Source organism: Neovison vison, chromosome 3 (genome assembly GCF_020171115.1).
Source record: "Neovison vison isolate M4711 chromosome 3, ASM_NN_V1, whole genome shotgun sequence".
Classification (NCBI taxonomy): Eukaryota; Metazoa; Chordata; class Mammalia; order Carnivora; family Mustelidae; genus Neogale; species Neogale vison.
The window spans coordinates 93478488-93487024 of record NC_058093.1 but is presented as its reverse complement, the minus strand read 5'-3'; the positions used below and the strand labels follow the sequence as shown (position 1 = coordinate 93487024).

General features: G+C 37.7%; 2 pseudogenes; one reads left to right on the top strand and one right to left on the bottom strand.

Annotated features, from left to right (window-relative positions):
- Nucleotides 1-359: 359 nt before the first annotated feature.
- On the bottom strand, nucleotides 360-641 carry LOC122901865 (annotated as a pseudogene).
- Nucleotides 642-1332: 691 nt separating this feature from the next.
- LOC122903534 lies at nucleotides 1333-2745 on the top strand (annotated as a pseudogene).
- Nucleotides 2746-8537: the final 5792 nt, after the last annotated feature.

Genomic DNA, 8537 nt, shown 5'->3' with positions numbered 1-8537 from the left:
TTACACAACAAAATAACTTACTAGAATATAAATATAAGAGCTGAATGAGCATATCACTAATGGAGAAAGAGGGTATTTTCACAGAACCAGTATTTTTAGGTCATTCCATCTCCTTTTGATTTTAATCAAAATACACAATTGGCCATTTACTTTTACAAAATGTAATATGCTTGTATTACATACACAGTTATATAACATACACAGTTACCTTATGTACAATAAATGAATGGGGAAAGGGAAAAATGAAAGAATAGAGAAAACTACATTGTAGTAAGAATGTGGTGGAACCAAATTGTGGTTTTCTATTGAAAATATTTTTTGGTCTGGAGGAAGGGGTTTTGAAGTAGCAGGTTTCCTTTTTAGTAGACACTTCCTATCTGATGCAGGAAAACATCAATTCTATCTCCATTCTCCATTTCCAACAGTGCAGATGTGCCTGTTTCATAGACTGGCTGCTCATCAAATCTGATCAGCCTCATGGACAAATGCTGTCATTTACAAAAGGCTTTCATTAGTTTACTAAGTAGTATATTCCTCTTAATTTTAAACTACACCACAAAACCATCCTGCCCCACCACCTTCAAATCAATATGATCACTATTCTCAGTCTGGGCTCCTTCCTTTACTTTATTGTAGGCCATGTCATGTGCTAGAGGGTCCTCAGCTGCTGCTTTATAAAGAGGTAACAGTTCTGCACCAAAGGAGCACAGAAGCAGCACCAGAAGTGGCAGAAAAAGGAGGTGGCAACAATATTAAGGAACTAATTTTTAAAGTAACTTGTTATACTGCAATAGATAAATTAGATACCTGATAAATGTTTTATAAAAACTTATAGTATTCCTCAGATACAATAATGAAATATTAAAATGCTTAATTTAAATAAAAAAATGAGGAATCCTGATATCAGTTGTTTTTAATATATATTTAAAAAGTTCTAGCCAGAGGTACCTGGGTAGCCAGTTGGTTAAGGATCTTCCTTTGGCTCAGGTCAAGATCCTGGAGTCCTGGGATAGAGCCCCATGTCAGGCTCTCTGCTCAATAGGGAGGCTACTTCTTTCTCTCTCTCTCTCAAATAAATAAAAAAAATCTTAAAATTAAAAAAAAAAAAAGTTCTAGCTAGCCCAGAAGGAGAGGGGACAGCTTTTCTGTTGGAATTATTGGGTTGAAAGGACTGTAGTGGTTCCCCCACTATGGTGTGGGGCAACAACTGATATCAGTTTATTCCAAAGAAGGAGAGTTATCTGGCAAAAATGTAACTGCCTGCTGTGTTCAAGGCTTGCATTTGACCAGATATTGTGAACTTTGTTCAACTTTTGCAACAAAAACAGCACTATGCTGTCAGTCAATTGGCAGGGCATCAAACCAGTGCTAGGTGTTGGGGTATGAAGAGAGTGTGCCTTGAATTCCCAGAATTCAAGATGGTGTGACTCATAGTTCATCCAGAGTGCTTTTGGAGATAAGTGTTGTGAAACCCAATGTTTTCACCAACCAAACCCTCACACCATTGGAAACACAGAATGAACACAACACAGAAGTGTTATGTCTTCTGCTCTGCCCTGGCTGCTTTGGCCTTACCAGTCCTGGTTGCATTTAAAGTCATCATATTGATGAAGTTACTGAATTTCCTTTGGTGGTTGAAAATAAAGTTGAAAGCTAAGAGATGACTATGACGTTTACTTTGCCTCTTAAGAAACTTAGGGCCTGGGTACCTGGGTGGCTCAGTGGATTAAAGCTTCTGCCTTCAGTTCAGGTCATGGTCTTGGGGTCCTGGGATCGAGCCCCGCTTCGGGCTGTCTGCTCAGCTGGGAGCCTGCTTCCTCCTCTCTCTCTGCCTGCTTCTCTGCCTACTTGTGATCTCCGTCTATCAAATAAATAAATAAAATCTTAAAAAAAAAAAAAAGAAAAAAACTTAGGGCCTAGAATGATATTGTAAAGTTCCATGTGTTTCAGCACACAGAAGCTGCAAAAGCAAAATGAGAAGTGGTCATTGTATGCAGAGCAGGGGGCTCTGAATCATCACTGAAGACAAGTGTCATCAAGGTTTTCAGAAACATCTTGAGAACTACTCTGCTTAATGTAAGCAAACTGAACATTTTGAAAATTACTCCTGGTGGGGATGTGGAATGTTTCTACATTAGGACTAAAAGTGCTTTCTCTGGTTGTGGTGCAAAAACAATGAATACTGTTATGCTGAAAATTAATTAATTAATTAATTAAATTTTAAAAAATGTCCAAAAAAAGTGCTTTCTCTAAGATAGATTATTTACCCTCAGGAGTAAATACAATATTCTATCCACACAATTTTCAAAACCCAGACCTTAACAGAATCTCAAAAATCACAAAGATCCAAAGATCCCTCTTAGAGCAACACAAAAGTTTTATCATAGAGTCTTAAAGAAGAATCCACTGAAAAATCTGAGAATGATGTTTGAAGCTAAACTCATATTCAAAGACTGTAAACCAGAACAGCACTCTTCACCAGGCCAAAAATCACAATCTCTGGGTAGATAAAGTTGCGGCAGCACTAGAAGCCAAATCAGATGAGAAGGGGTTCTGGCAAGTAACCACTGGTAGGGAAGAAATAGAAGAAGGTTATAGGTATTAAGAAGCAGAATAACTCTTTGGTGGGAAAAAGGGTTGCAGTTGCCAAGAAACTAGCAACTGGAAAGATGCCAGCAGAAAAGACCTACCATTGAAAAAAAGCAGCCTGCTGCAAAAACTTTTTTTTCCATAAAAGTCAAATAATCTTGGGTAGCTCATTTTGCATAAAGAGGTTGTGGGAAAAAAAAGGGAGAAAAACATATGGATAGTGAAATCAGTAAAAATTTTGTAGATGAAAATTTGTCTTGATGGTTAAGGTGAAGAAAATTCTATAAATGATTACAACTAATAACAGAATTTAGTAAGTTAATCACATAAGATATCAAAGCACTGATTTTGCAAATTCAAGATGGCAACATAGGAAGATCATGAATTCACCTTCTCCCCGACTGACACCTTAAATCTATAGCTATATGGAATAAGTCCCTCTGAAAAAACCTAAAACTATGAAAGCAACTATTATACATTGGGCATACTATTAAAAAAATATATCAAAGAAACTGTGATACAATCCCACCATAAACCCACTTTTTTTTTTTTTTTTTTTTTAAGAGACAGAGAAAGAGAGAATAGGGTCGGGGGGGTGGAGGAAAAGGCAGAGAATCTTAAGCAGACTCCATGTTGAGTATGGAGCCTGATGCAGGCCTCAGTTTCATGACCCTGAGATCATGATGTGAGTCAAAATCAAGAGTTAGAGGCTTAGCCAACAAAGCCATCCAGGTGCTCCAACTCCTATCTATAGTACAGGAGGAAACTAAAAACTCAGAGCTTCTCCCATGGAATGAAGACTCTGAACTCCACATCAGGAACCCCAATTTTTAAGAACCTTACCAGAAATCTCCCCAAACATCTAGTTTTGTAAAGAAACAGCTTACTTCAGTGATGGCATAGTGATCTGAGAAATGGCTCTTTTTTTTTTTTAAGATTTTATTTATTTATTTGACAGAGATCACAAGTAGGCAGAGAGGTAGGCAGAGAGAGAGGAGAAAGCAGGCTCCCCACAGAGCAGAGAGCCCGATGTGGGGCTCGATCCCAGGGATCTGGGATCATGACCTGAGCCAAAGGCAGAGGCTTTAACTCACTGAGCCACCCACGCACCCCCTGAGAAATGGCTCTTAAAAGAGACCCACACACTTGGAGATACTCATCCCAGAGCCCAGTTCAGAAGCAGCTGATCATGCCCACACTTAGGAAAAGCAGCTCATTTCTAAAGCATCAACCTGATGGGCAAGCATCTAAATTAGGATCTAGGGGTTTTCCGGGAAAATCTCCAGAGACAAAGCCTGGTAGGCACCTTCTATGTACACCATCTTCTTTCCCCAAATCCTAGGCTTTCCCCTCAACCCTTACTTCAGAGTGCTATCTTTATGCTCCCCCTCTGCCTTGCTCCAACCAACAGCTGCCATCTGAGCACTGTCTCTCTCCCCCTGCCATGCTCCATAGTGCCACTATCTGCCAGAGTTGTCTTGGTTTTAAGTCTAGTGCTCTGGTTTTTGGAGCTGCAGCTCAGGAGATACCCAATGATTGCCTGGAGTTAGAGGCCAAAGGGAGTTGCATTTCTGAGTCTTAGAGACTATAGCTAATTGGAGAGACAGCTCTTAACAGGCTGTCATCAAGGCATTGCACAGATAGCAGGATAAAACACCGATGTAAACTTTTTTTTTTTTAAAGATTTTACTTATTTATTTGACAGAGAGACAGATCACAAGTCGGTAGAGAGGCAGGCAGAGAGAGAAGGAAGCAGGCTCCCTGCTGAGCAGAGAGCCCAATGTGGGACTTGATCCCAGGACCCTGGGATCATGACCTGTGCCAAAGGCAGAGGCTTTAACCCACTGAGCCATTCAGGTGCCCCACCCATGTAGAGTTTTTGTGAAATAGGCCAGTTTTCTTACTTGGAAGCTTCGATCTGAGGAACAATTCCCTCAAGCCCCAATTTTTATGACTGATTCACAAGGGACAACTCCAGAACACCTGCCTCTGGTGGCCAGTGGGGCTTATGCTTGCAGTCCCAAAGGATTATATATATATTTGCATACTTTATAAGCTAGTACCTCAGGCCTGGCTAACAACAGCCTGAATCTAAGTGCTGAGATCCTCCACTGAGGATCTCAAAATGAGACAGAGGACTGTGTCCCAAACAAAAGCACAGGACAAAATTACAGCAAGACAGATAAACAAAACAGAGATAAGTAATATGCTGAGGGAAAAAATTTAATGTAATGGTTATAAAGATGCTTACTAAACTGGAGGAAAGAGAGGAGGACCCCAGTAAAACCCTAAACAAAGAGAGAAAAATGTAAAAAAAAAAAGAACTAATGATGAAGAACTCAGTACTTGAAATTACAAATGTTGTAGGGGCATTTTGGGAGCTCAATCAGTAAAACTCATGTGGTGATCTCGCAGTTGTAAGATTAAGCTCTGAGTGAGGCTCTGAGCTCAGTGTAGAGTTGGCTTTGGATTCTTTTTCCCCTCCTCTGACCCTTCCTGCTTGCACTGTCAGTCTCTGAAATGAATAAATAAAATCTTTAATAGAAATACTGTAAATGGAATAAAAAAATAGACTAGAGAATACAGAAAAACAGATCAGCAACCTGACAGTAAATAAAAACAATCAAGCAGAACAGGAGAAAAAAAATTAAAAAATGAGAATGGACATAAGGAAACTCAGTAATAACATTCACATTATAGGGATCCCAAAAGAGAAAAGAGGGAAGAAGATATACCTAAGGAAATAATAGGTGAAAATGTCCTCAATCTGAGGAAGTAAACAGATATCCAGATCCAGGATGCACATAGAACCCCCAACAAAATCAACCCAAGGAGGTTCCCTCCAAGACACATATTAATTGAAAGGGCAAAAACTAGTGATAAAGAGAAGTTGTAAAATAGTAAGAGAAAACAGTTACATACAAGGGAAACCCTATAACACTGAAATTCTGTCAGCTGATTTTTCAGCATAAACTTTGCAGGCCAGAAGAGAGTGGCAGGATATATTCAAAGGGCTGAAAGGGAAAAACCTGAAACCAAGAATACTCTTTCCAACATGGTTATCATCCAGACTAGAACAAGAGATAAAGAGTTTCACAAACAAACAAAAGTTGGAGGAATTAGAAAAATTGGAAGTGTAAAAGCAATAAAATTGAGTATATCTATAAAAACCAGTAAAGGGATTTACAAAATTAAAGATACTAAGTATGACAAAATATACTTAAAATGTGGGATGAGGGAGAGAAATAAAAATATAGTGCTTTTAGAATGGTTCCAGACTTAAATGACCAAATGATATAGACTGCTGTATGTATAAGATGTTATTTATTAACCTAATGGCAACCACAAATAAAAAACTGGTAACAGATATGCAAAAAAATAGAAAGAAATCCAAGTATATCAGTAATGAAAGACAGCAAATCATGAAAGGAGGAAGCAAGAGAAGAAATATAACTACAAAAACAATAATAAAACTAGTAACAAAATGGCAATAAGTACATTCCCATCAATAATCTGAATGTAAATGAACTACTGCTCCAATCAAAAGACATAGGAAGAAGGGATAGATTAAAAAAACCAAAAAACAAAAAACCAAGCCCCATCTATATACTGCCTACAAAAGATTTATTTCAAACCGAAAGACACATGAAGATTGAAAATGGAGGGGTGGGGGTGCCTGGGTGGCTCAGTGGGTTAAGCCTCTGCCTTCAGCTCAGGTCATGATCTCAGGATCCTGGGACTGAGCCCCGCATTGGGCTCTCTGCTCAGCAGAGAGCCTGCTTCCCCCTCTCTCTCTGAATGCCTCTCTTCCTACTTGTGATCTCTGTCTGTCAAATAAGTTAATAAAATCTTAAAAAAAAAAAAAGAGAAAATGGAGGGATGGTAAAGCATTTATCATGCCTGTGAGAGTGAAAAGGAAGCCAGGGTAGCAATACTTATATACGGCAAAATAGACTTTAAAACAAAGACTGTATCAAGAGATAAAGAAGGACATTATATAATCATAAAGAGACAATCCAGTGTAAAGATAATAGCAATTGTAAAAATTTATCCATCCAGTATGAGAACACCCAAATATATGAAGCAGCCATTAAATAAGATAAAGAAAACAATTAACAGTGATAAATAATAGGACACTTTAACACCCCACTTACATCAATGGATAGATATTCCACACAGAAAATAAAAAAGAAGACAGTGCTTTAAGTGACATATTTTACCAGATGAATCTAACAAATATATTCAGAATATTCCATCTTAAAACAGCAGAATACACATTCTTTTCAAGGACACATGGAATATTTGCCAGAATGGATTACATATTAACCTGCAAAACAGGCCTCAAATTCCAAAAGATCAAAGTCATACAATGCAGCTTTTTTGATCACAATGATATGAAATTAGAAATCAACTGCAAGAAAAAAGATAGGGAGGGAGACAAACCATAAGTGACTCTTAATCTCACGAAACAAACTGTGGGTTGCTGGGGGGAGGGGGGTTGGGAGAAGGGGGGTAGGGTTATGGACATTGGGGAGGGTATGTGCTTTTGGGTAAATTGGAAGGGGAGGTGAACCATGAGAGACTATGGACTCTGAAAAACAATCTGAGGGGTTTGAAGTGGCGGGGGGATGGGAGGTTGGGGTACCAGGTGGTGGGTATTATAGAGGGCACGGCTTGCATGGAGCACTGGGTGTGGTGAAAAAATAATGAATACTGTTTTTCTGAAAATAAATAAATTGGAAAAAAAAAAAAAGAAAAAATCTAGAAAAAACACAATACAAGGAGGTTAAATACCATGCTACTAAACAAGGAATAAGGCAAACAAGAAATCAAAGAGGAAGTACAGAATACATGGAGATAAGTGATAATGAAAACAAAATGTTCCAAAATCTTTGAGATGTAGCAGAAGTGGTTCTAAGAGGGAGGTTTATAGCAATATAGGCTTACCTCAAAAAGTAAGAAAAACCTCAAATGAACAACCTAACATTACACTTAAAGGAGCTAGGAAAGGAAGAACAAACAAAACACCAAAACAGTAGAAGGAAAGAAATAATAAAGATTAGAGAAGAAAAAAATTAAATAGAAACCAAACCAAACCAGTAAAACACGTCAACGAAACCAGGAGTTGGTTCATTGAAAAGATCAACAAAATTGACAAAACTTTATTCAGTTAAAAAGGAAAGGAAAGGGAAGAAGAAAGGAAAGGAGAAAGAAAGAGGAAAAGAGAGGAAGGAAGGAAGGAGAAAGAAAGGAAGAAAGAAAGAAAGAAAGAAACTCAATATCAGAAATGAAAATGGAGAAATAACATCAAAAACCACAGAACTACAGTGGGTTTTAAGAGAATGTTATAAAAGTCTATATGCCAACAAATTGGACAACCTAGAAGAAATATACAATCTCCCAAAACAGAAACAGAAATAGAAAATTGAACAGACAAATTATCAGCAATGAAGTTGAATTGGTAATCAAAAAACTCCCAACAAACAAAAGTTCAGGACCAGACAACTTTACAGGTAAATTCTATCAAAGAGTGAATACCTGCCATTCTCAAATTATCAAAAATTAAAATGGAATGAAAGTTTTCAAATTTATTCTATGAAACCAGTAATAGCCTGATACCAAAACCAGATAAAGACACTAAAGTAAAAGGGAACTATGGGCCAACATCCCTGATGAACACAGATGCAAAAATCCTCAACAAAATATTAGCAAACTGAATCCAACAATATATTTAAAAAATCATTCACTACGATCAAATAGAATTTATTCTCAGGATGCAAGTGTGGTTCAATATTTGCAAATCAATAAAAATAATACATCCCATCACTAAGAGAAAGGATAGAACCATATGATCATTTAAATAGATGCAGAAAAAGCATGTGACAGAGTACAACATCCATTCATGACAAAAACTCTCAACACAGTAGGTTCAGAGGGATCATACTTTA